We start from the raw sequence: 10,788 nt of genomic DNA, 5'->3' as shown, positions 1-10,788 counted from the left end.
TGCTTACAAAGTGGCTTTGCCATTAAAGTGGGAATGAATGAAAGAGGAGCTGGACTTGTGTCAGGAAGATCATGACAGTGGCAAATAGTCATGCTAGAACCTAGGGAAGTGCCATCTGGATTTCAGGACAGGAGATAAACTTTAGGTGTATTGAAGAGACAGGATCAACAGTGTTTGCCTATGTTATATGTAGGATGTAAAGGAGGAGGAGGGTTCTAATTTGGGCACTTCAGTAGATGATGGTGGCTCTTACCAAGAGAGCAAAAATAAGAGGGAAAGAAAATTTTGTTGCTTGGAAGTGGGTAAGTTTATGTTCAAGTGTGGTGAGAGTTAATGAGACTGCTCTCTGCTCTCAAATATCCATCTTCTCCTTTTACTTCAGAAATGAAAGCTCACCTTTTAACTAGGTATGTTACATCTTGTTTGCTGCTTGATGTGGCCATGTGACTAGGTTCTGGCTGGTGGAGTGTCAGGATAGCTGTCACGGGTCCTCCAGCAGGTGTTCTGTTCTTCTCTCCCTGTTCTTCATTTCCCAGCCCCTAATTGGGAATGTGCAGAGGTTGACTTGTGTGCTGGGTGGCATCTTAGACCATGACAATGTCTGTTCACTAATGACTCATCATCTGGAGCTATGGTTCCCTAAATCTGGTGGGTTTCACATTCTTGTATGTTAAGTTATCTAAGGTCCTTAAATATATAGGCTCAGCAGGGGTAGTTGTGGTAGGAACCCATATAGTCTTATTCATATTATTATTACAATTGTTCTCTAAAGGTATGACTATGTAGTCACTATTACACTCTAAAGCCATTTAAAACACCCTGAATGAGTAGGTTTTGACCTACGTTATTTTTTTCTGTATTAACATACATAACATTAGTACTCAAGCTTTGGAATCTGAGAGATGTGGATACATCCTGACCTGATTTATACTTAATGTCTGTGTGATCAGAGGAAAATGACTGAACCTCCCAGTACACTCAGTTTTTCAAATTTGTAAAATGGGGATTAAAATATCTATGTCATATGGTTGTTGTAAAATTTAAAGAAGAAATATGTGTAAAACACACATTTGTGTCATGCTTGGTACATGGTAAGAACATAGTCAACGATGACTGTTATTGTTGTGGAAATCAAAATATGGGAGGGTCCCAAACTTTTTGACATTAAAATAAATCCCCGAAGGAGGCATTGTTATTGATTTCTTAAACTTCACACTGTGCAATCAATCCTTATGTATCCTTTTCTTATATCTGCAGGGTAAAGCTAATGTGTTTAACTCATCTGTGCTAATGATTTAATTTGTTTCTCCTCCCAAGTAACCTTTGCATTGTAACAGGGAGACTCTCAGCACCTTAATCAAAATAAGTGACTTAAGTAAGAATTGCAGGAACCTGGCAGGGCAGAGAACAAGAGGCCTCTGGGCAGGGCTCCCTTTCTCAGGGACTTTTACATCATTCTGCACAGAAAGCCGCTTACCCTGCCTATGGGTAAGGCTGACCTTGTTCTATGGAAGAATAAATCTGTTCAAAATCAATACCAGCTCCTGTTGTTTTCAAGTTTTATTCCCTGCCTTGAGGGTGCAGACACACAGTAGGCACTCATTAAATGTTTGTTGAATGCGTAGATTGAAGATGAAAGTGGAGGGGAAGGGTAATTGAGAGGCTTATCTCAAGAGGTCAAGAAAATGTCTAAGTAAAGATCATTAGAGTTCAGAGACAAAGCATGCTTTCCTTTCATTTTCTCTCATTTTCTCAGTCCTGCTGCATTTTTAGTTGACATTTGCTTTTTCTTAGCCTATGACAAAGAACTTAATAACTCCACTTAACCTCTTTCATCCAGAGTAAAAAGTAAGGAAGCTTATCAATTACCATTGTTAATTAATATAGTGCCCACTGTCTGCTAATATACTTGCCCATGAAGTTATAAAATACTGTATAGTGGTATAAAAAGAATTCAATATATGGGCACTAGATAAAGCTTTCAGATGCTAATATTATCTAATTCTAATTTTTTTTTTATATTAAAACTCTAGAGCAGCAGTTCTCAACCTGTGGGTTGTGACTCTCAGGAACTGTATTAAAGGGCCATAGCATTAGGAAGGTTGAGAACCACTGCTCTAGAGTACCTGAAAATTTGACTTAACCAGGAAAATGCAAAGATACACAAAATTCTACATACAGTTTTCAGGTGGTCATGAATTTTTTGAAACCTCCTAGAGAACCATAGGTCTCAGCTTAATAACTTTTGATCAAGGAGAATCCCTTCATATGATAAAAAAAAATGAACTGAAGCCCAGAGAAGCTAAAGTCTCAAATCCAAGGTCATATATGGTATGTGAAAGTCCTGGACTAGAACCCGTGGCTGAAATCTTGCCTTTTATTAGCCCAAGTTCTCAATAGATTCAAGTGAAGCTAAACATCTTATTAAGCTAAAAGCAATTTCTAGTTCAGGTAAAGTTCTATGAGGGAAGATAAGACAACGTCCTCCTCATCAGTCAGTATAAAGCAACCCAAAATAGACCAACAGTTCCTTCTGTTAATAAGCTATTTCTCTAGTCTTTGGAAAGCCCTGGATTTCTTCACGGCAAAGGATGCTTTAAAATTCAATTTTGTCATCAATTCTGCCCTCAAGTAGGCTCCAGTTCACCTCCTATTCACCATTAGAAGAGTTTGCATTTTTACCTTCAGAGGGTGGAGGGGAGTTCCCCCACCCCAGACTTCCCTACGCTGGTTTTAAGTGTATTTTAGATACATATACTCAGATAATATCAAAATTCTTTTGCCTTTTCTCTGCCCATAGGCTTCTCAATTAGGTAGCACTTTTATTCTTCCAAAAACTTTAGAATCATCCTGCCTATCAGGAAATCCTATGGCTTTACATTCAAAATACAGCAAACTTCTGTAAGTTCACCATCCAGGGACCTATAACAAACTGATCAAGTTATAGAGGTGGTCAAAACAAGGCACCAGGCCTACTGTACTGATACATACGTGTGGTACATGTCCAGTCTATAGGAGGTAGTCAGCTATGAACATTCTGCTGTAGATCTAATACTTGGCCACCTTTGGGATAGCTCCTCATCTCACTAGCCTTGTAGCCCAAGCCTCGCAGGAAAAGGCCTGGCTGCTTCTACCTTCCCTGTCTTGTGGTGGTTTTCAACATAGTAGCCTTTATTTATCTATTTATTTTTGTTCCTTTCAATTTTTTTTTTATTTCAAATGAATACGAGGGTAAAAGTTTTTAAATTACATTCTTCTTCCTTCCAAGGTAAAGTTCCAGTTGTAAAAGGACCCTCACCCAGGGGGCATGGTATACACCCATGCATCGTGCACATTAGGTGAGAGGCTGCCAAATGCCCCCTCCTTCTGCCAGTCCACCTCCCACCTCCACTGTCTCTCCTTCCCCTGTCCCCGTACTAGACTGTATTTGTTTTTCATTGTTCATATGAGCATGTACTTTTTTATATACTGGTTTCATATTGGATATTAATTTTTTCATTCTTGTGGTACTTTACTAAGAAGAATATATTTCTTCTGTTTAACTCATCTAGGTAAACATGAAAGATATAATGTCTCTCTTTTTTAAAAGCCAGATAATATTCCATGATATATGGAATACTATATATATGGATATATTCCATATACCATGTTTCCCCCCAAAATAAGATATTATCTTATAGTTATTTTTTCTCAAGAAAACACACTAGGCTTATTTTCAGGGGATGTCTCCCTCTCCATGCCGAAACGCATGGTGTGGCTATGCAGAGTATCTGCAGTGTATCTATGCCCATCACTAGGTCTTATTATTGGGGTAGGGCTTATATTTAACAAATGAATAGAAATCCTGCTAGGGCTTATTTTTGGGGTAGGTCTTATTTTGGAGGAAACATAGTATATGCATATATAACATATATATATATCACAGTTTGTTGATCCATTCATGGGTTAATGGACATTTGGGTTGCTTCCATGACTTGGCAATTATGAATTGAACTGCAACAAACATTCTGGTGCAAATGTCTTTGCGCTAAAATGATTTTTGTTCTTCTGGGTATATACCTGTAATGGAATTACAGGATCAAATGGAAGGTCAACTTTTAGATCCTTGAGGATCCTCCATACTTCTTTCCATAAAGGTTGTATTAGTTCGCAATCCCACCAGGGGTGTAGAAGTTTTCCCTTTTCTCCACATCCACATCAGAACAGTACCCTTTAAAATGTAAATCAGGTCTTATCACTCACTACTCCTCTGTTCAAACCCTTCTGATTGCAAGAAACCAATGGTCATAACAGGGCCCACAAGGCTTCAGTGATGGGCCTTATTCTGCCTGTTAAGAAATAAGTCTTTATAATAATAGTTGTCCACCAAAGGATCAGGATCTCTTACAAAATTCTGACTGCCCATCTGCTCATGTCTTCAAGTCTTTTCAAAAAACATCTGTCAGGAATGTTGTAAAAGAGGTTCTCATGCAAGGTGAATTTGAAGACACTAAAAATTCTCAAATTAAAGAGAATAATATGTTTCTTTTTAAAAAAAGAAAAAAAACCCTAGTAGAGTAGAGATGTTTAGAACTTGGAGGTTGTCTTGTTTCCTATTTCTGAGTTCTGGAGTTTACAGAACTCTGTATCAGGGAATGTGTCCTGTTTGTACTTTAGTGATTACCTATGTTCTGCTGTGATTTGGAGTCTCCAAAAGTCTCTAAGACATGGAAAAGTCTCCTTTGGTGCTTGTGGAGGTGAGTTAGTGTATCTGTCTGCGATTAGACTGTGTCTAATACATACCAGTCTGAAGGCTGACTTGGAGCAGTAGAGACGGAAAATGTGAGTGGAAAGTTCTCCAGAGTCCATCTATAAATTCAACTCACTTAGTCAGTTCAAGAAACATTTATGGAGCTCAGTTTCTGCCAAGTATTGGCAAGCCATGGTGGCTGCCAGGGTACGCGCTGTAAACCCTGACTCTCATGCCTTCCTGACCCTCATGCCCACACTGCAAATGTGCCACAGGGCAGTGTTTGCTAATCATAGCCATGCCGGGGTTGCACCATCAGTTCTTGCACTAGAAGAAGAAAGGGTTTGTATTTTACTAACTTTTTATGTCCTCTGTTGCCTTTAATCAACTGTCAGTAGAATAGTAGAAGCATTTTCTGCACCTGGAGGTGTTCAGTAAACAGCTGATGAAAGGAAGGAGAGAGGGACAAATCAAGGTCTCTTGGTTATTATCTAATGCTTTGATCTGAATTATAGGAGGGAAAAATCACTATCTTCTTCACATGTTCTAGTCAAAAGGATGCTACGGCAAACTCTGGGAATGCAGGCATGGAAACAAGTAGTAAGAAAAAGGAAAGTAAGTAAAAACAACAACAACAACAACAACAACAAACTCGAAAAAACTAAAATCCCTGGCAAACAGCCCAAGCATGATTAGACCATTAGAGGGAACACTCCCTGCTGGGGTCACCCCTCCACCTGTCTCCTTTTAGAAAACACTGTCTGTACGGGTTTGCAAGCCGAGGAGGCTTTGGGAACTACAAGGAAGGAAGAAGAATACGGTTAATAGGACTATAGTTATCTCTTCTTTTTCTTTTTATTTTTTTTAAGGTTCTATTCCTGTGGGGCTCTGTAATGTCTTTGTCCTTATTTAATGCAATGCGGTGAGTGTGGGGTAAAGTCCCACTTGTGCCATGATAATCCCTCAGCAGCTTGCAGCCCTGAAGGATGGAGGATGGAAAGGAAGTCTAAGGAACGTTCTGCGGTATTGACAGAGACAACAATTGCAACAACAAAACCCATGAGACTCTCCCAAAGAGTGCAGAAGGAAGGGAAAGGGGGCGGATTCAGAAGGATTAGAGGAAGGCAGGAAACCTAGGGCTTGGCATTTCTCATTACAAACTGAATCACCAGGCACTGGGCAGAGAAAGCTCGCCCCTCACACTGCACAGCTCCACTGCTGAGGAGAAACTAGTATTTCCCTTTCCCTTGTGTTTCTTTATCTGTCACTTAAGAATATGGGGAAAATACGATTATTGAGATTAGAGAATTTTTTTTCTCACATATTTATTATCCTTTTCTGCCTGAATCATCTCTACATTCAAAAAGTAAACTTAGGGGAAGGCTGGCATCAAGAAAACAACAGTCAAACTGCTGAGGGTTGTTAAATGTTTAATCCCTTAACATTTTTCTCCCCCTTCTCTATTTATTGTGTATTTTCAAAGCCCTAAAGTAAAGGAATTGTCTAAACTCCATTCCTTGGCAGCCTTTCAAAAAGCTTCATCTTGCAGCATGACGAGGAGAAAATCAGGAGTGAGTTTTTAGAAAATTTTTCTAGGAGTCAGGAATGATATCAGAAACTAAACATTTAGTATTGAGGTGAGACATTCAAGTAATTAAAATGATGGTTCAGTGATTAGAGCATAAACAGGTCTCTGTTCATAAATCCCAGGCTCTTCATTTCTGTAGTCCTGTCCCAGCCCCCATGGCAGGAGATGGTTAATGATCTGAGCTTGGGACATAGATCCATGCTCCTCCGGTGTAGCAGGTTTTTTGAATCTGTCTCCTTCCCCTGCCCCAGTGAATTTTCACCTGTGCCCCAATTTAACAGGAGTTACTACTCATCATTGAATGATTTAAGACTTATGTTCTATAGGAAGGACGGGTCTAGGAGGGGCCTGTGTGTTGCCCACAGTGACTGCTCCCGTCTTATAATTGCTCTCAATCTTTCTTCTGAGCCTCCAAACGTCCACAGGAAGGCTGCAAGCAGGTATAAATTCTCTTTGAGTCTGAAGCCAGGGTTTATATTCTCACACTAGTCCACACTCCCTTCTCAGCAATTTGTTTAAAACTGTATCCTATTTTTTCTTCCCAGGGCATGTAGCAGGGGTCCTCAAACTTTTTAAACAGGGGGCCAATTCATTGTCCCTCAGACCATTGGAGGGCTGGACTGCGGGCCCCAGGACTAGTCGGCTGCTAAGCAGGACAGGCAACGTAGGCAAAAACACTGGGCAGGCTGGATAAATGCCCTAGGCGGGCTGCATGTGGCCTGCGGGCCGTAGTTCGAGGACGCCTGGCAGTGTCCAGCAGTATCTACTCCAGGTAAGCATGAGTTTGTATCATACCTCTCCTTGAAAGATTCTCTCTTTTCTTACATTTGGGTTAGTTGGTTGCTCTGCAATCTCAATGCTCTGATGGAATCAAGATGATTCTCAATTTGCAGACTGCCTGGTGTTCTGTTTTGTTTTACTGTTGTTAGATGGGGTTATTGATCATTTTAGCTTGCTACATCCTAGGTGTAAGACAGAAGTCAACTGATGTGTTTATTGAACTTGGTTTCAATAGCTATATTCTAAAGAAATGATTTCAAATTGTAGTTCAGACAGAGAGAGATTGGGTTGTCCTGGAATCCAGGGTAAAGTAACTAGAAACATCTAAACCAGAAGATGAAAGACCTAAGGAGAGAATTCTCTTCTTAGGGTAGCAATTTGGGAAAAGATTAGACTTGGCTCATAATGAGTGGAGACCTCAAGGAAAACAGGTTTCTGCTCAATGTAAGGGGAAAACTTTCTACTTAAGAGAACTATTAAGGCTGGTGGAGCTTTTTTGAGGTCACTATTTCTCCATCTAACAGTGGACACGGCAGAGTTGAATTTGCATTAAATTTTTTTCTGGATATTTAAAAAATGGCTTTAGCATTGAGTAGAATTTTGTAACAGATGACCTTTGACATACTTGCAACCCATCATTATGAAGAATAGATTCTTCTGAGTCTCTCTTTAAGTTTGTTCTCAGTTGTAGAGTAAGAACCCACTGACTTTCAGGTTCTTTTCATGTGATTAAGTGAAGTGTGATTTTTAAGACAAAAATGGTATAGTATAGTTTTGAGTACTTAGCTATTAAATAGGGTTTGCTATGGTTTGGACCTGTGCCCCCAAATTCATGTGTAGGAAGCCTAATCCCCAGTATAACAGTGTAAAGAAATAAGACCTTTAAGAGGTGATTGTGTCTTGAGAACTCTGACCGCAGAAATGGATTATTGCAGAAGTAAGTGAGTTATCCTGAGAGTAGGTTCTGGATTAAAAGCTGAGTTTGATCACTTTCCCTTTTCTCTCTCTCTGGCACTCTTTTGCCTTTTAGCTTTCTTGCATGGGAGGGCAAAGCAAGAACCCAGTTACCAGAGCAACTCTGTGATCTTGGACTTCTCAGTCCCCAGAACCATGGGCCAAATACATTTTGTTCAATATAAATTCCTTAGTCTGTGATATTTTGTTATAGCAACATAAAACAAAGCAAGACAGGGTTCTTTTTTGAGGTGATACAAATGAGTATCACAAATTACTGATAGTGAATAGTTAGTGTTACAAGTATTTTCTGGTTGAACTGGAATCTTTATCAAAATGCACAGAAGTAAACATTAAAGGTAAAGGCAAAGTAATAATGAATTATCCCAGCAAAAGCAACAAAGATACATGCAAGAGTAACATTAATAGTTTTCTTTAAGCCCTAATTAAGGGACCCAAAAAGGATAAAATTTTATCATTTTGAGGAAAAGGAAGCATGGCTATTAGCTGAATTGAGTCATGTGTGAATACGCACATAATGGTTTATGTCTATATATGAATGCATCTATTCATAATGAAACATGGCCAGGACACAGAGAAGAAGGGAAGCAGGCTTTATTCGGCAATGGTACAATAAATCAACAGTTACCACATAACCAATCAGAATCTAGAAAATTCAGTTAGGGAAAAGGAGGCCATTTGGAGACAGGCCTCCATGGATAGAGCTCCAGGGGTGGCAGTGCAGGAGGCAGGGGAACATCTCTGGTCTTCTCAGTGCCGGTGTTATGTACCAACTCTCTCCCTGCAAAGAATGAAGATGATTTGCTGACATCTCTGGGTCTTCTATATGGAAACAATGGAATAAGAAGCATAAATGGATTTTGAGATGCTATATCAGTTTTTTGCCTCAGAAGTATTCTATATTACAAGATGAAATAATAAAATACCCTTTCTTTAAAACATCATCAAAGGAATGCTTTCAACAGATCAATATTGTACATGAAAAGGGATATGTGGCATGATTATGAAGTAAAGTAAGTGACACTTAGCTCTGTCCCCTCTCATTTCCCATTTAGGCACCTTTCCCTCTTTGTGGATGTGGTTTCCTCTTGCACTCCTCTCCACTGTAACCCTCCTTGTCTGTGGAAAGAGCCAGCCCTAAGTTCTTTTGTGCCTTCTGGCAACTCAATGTTTATCATTTGGGAATAATGTTGAGCTCAGAAACAAATATCGATTTGGCTGATATATTAGAGCTATGAGAAGGGTGAGTGACAGACCTTCCAGTGCAAAAGATAGGACCTTTCCTAAGAATAAGATCAATTATTCTTAAAACCATGTACTTTAAAATTTCTCATGCTACAGTTTGTTTCAAGGCCTAAAAATCAGCATGTGGTTAGGTATTAAGCACATGACTGGGCCCTTGTTTCTCCTGGGTTTCTTTCCTGCATTTTTAGTATTTCTCTGCTCTTCACTGTTCTCCTAGAAGGATCAGTTCCCCAGAGGGTCCCCAGAAATAAATCTGGGGAAAGAAATTTATTTATTAGTTTGCTAATTTTAGTTCCAAGGGATAGAGTTTTTGATAGGAAAAGAATTTGAAATTACTAATCAAAATCGAGTGACTACCATGTAGGTAAATTATCGGTAGATTATGTTTCTTATTTTTAAAAGTTTTCTGAAAATAAGAGTTGATCCTTATGCTTACGTTTTTAAGAAAGAATGATTTTTCTAAATTACTTTAAAACAACCTTGCTTTGGATTTTATTTTTATCAATGATTTATTTCACAAACATTTTTGTAATTCCCTACTATATGCCAGGTACTGTGCTAAGTTCTGGGGCACATAGGAAAAGAGTAAATCTCCATCTATTTCCTCATTTAGGCTTCACTGTGCTGAGTACTGTGGAGATACAATGTTAGCTTAAGATGTGACTCTTCCTTTCAAGAGGATGGACAGATCAGGAGAAGACAGAGCACATATTAAGGCACATTAAAGGAGAATTGGCCAAGCGCTGGCAATTATATAACATCTTAGATGTCTAGGAGATAGAGAAGGAGGCCATGTTAAATCTTCCAGGATAAAAAGAATATAGATAAGAAGAGAGGAAGGGGGAAGGCTATTCCAGTGCAGATGATGGGGCAGCAGCTATAACAACATATTTCTACTGATGCTATGAACACAGACACGGAAGAAAATGAAGAAATTTACTGAGTGCCTGTTATGTGATCAGCACAAATCCAAAAGATACAGGGTATACGTACAAGACTAGCCTAAGATACAGTCATTATCAAAGACCACTTTGATAATACATAAGAATAATATACATGAGACAATTAAATGATTATGTAATAGCAAGTGATTATCTGCTAAATAGTGTGGCTAATTCTAATGTGCTGTGTGAATTACTCAGAGAAAAGCCACGGAGGCAGGAGAAATCATGAATGCCCTCATAGAAAAGGTGAGACCTGAACAAGCACAGGAGCCTTGGATGGGGGGGGGGGAGACATGGAGAAATGGCATTTTGCATAAAGGCAAGAGTGTGGAAGATCTGTCATTGAGGAACAGTGTAAAATGACTGTGGGCCATTAGGTTGAGAACAGCCTACAGATGGTTTCATATGCCAGAAAAAGGTCTGATGACACCAGAAAGATAAGACCTCTGAAAAGTATTTATTGGTGTGATTAAATAGTCTGCAAGAGAAATTTTATTCTTTTTATTTATTTGACATATCATAAGGAA

Source organism: Otolemur garnettii, unplaced genomic scaffold (assembly GCF_000181295.1).
Source record: "Otolemur garnettii isolate 467f Iridium unplaced genomic scaffold, OtoGar3 scaffold00012, whole genome shotgun sequence".
Classification (NCBI taxonomy): domain Eukaryota; kingdom Metazoa; phylum Chordata; class Mammalia; order Primates; family Galagidae; genus Otolemur; species Otolemur garnettii.
This window is presented reverse-complemented; position numbering follows the sequence as displayed.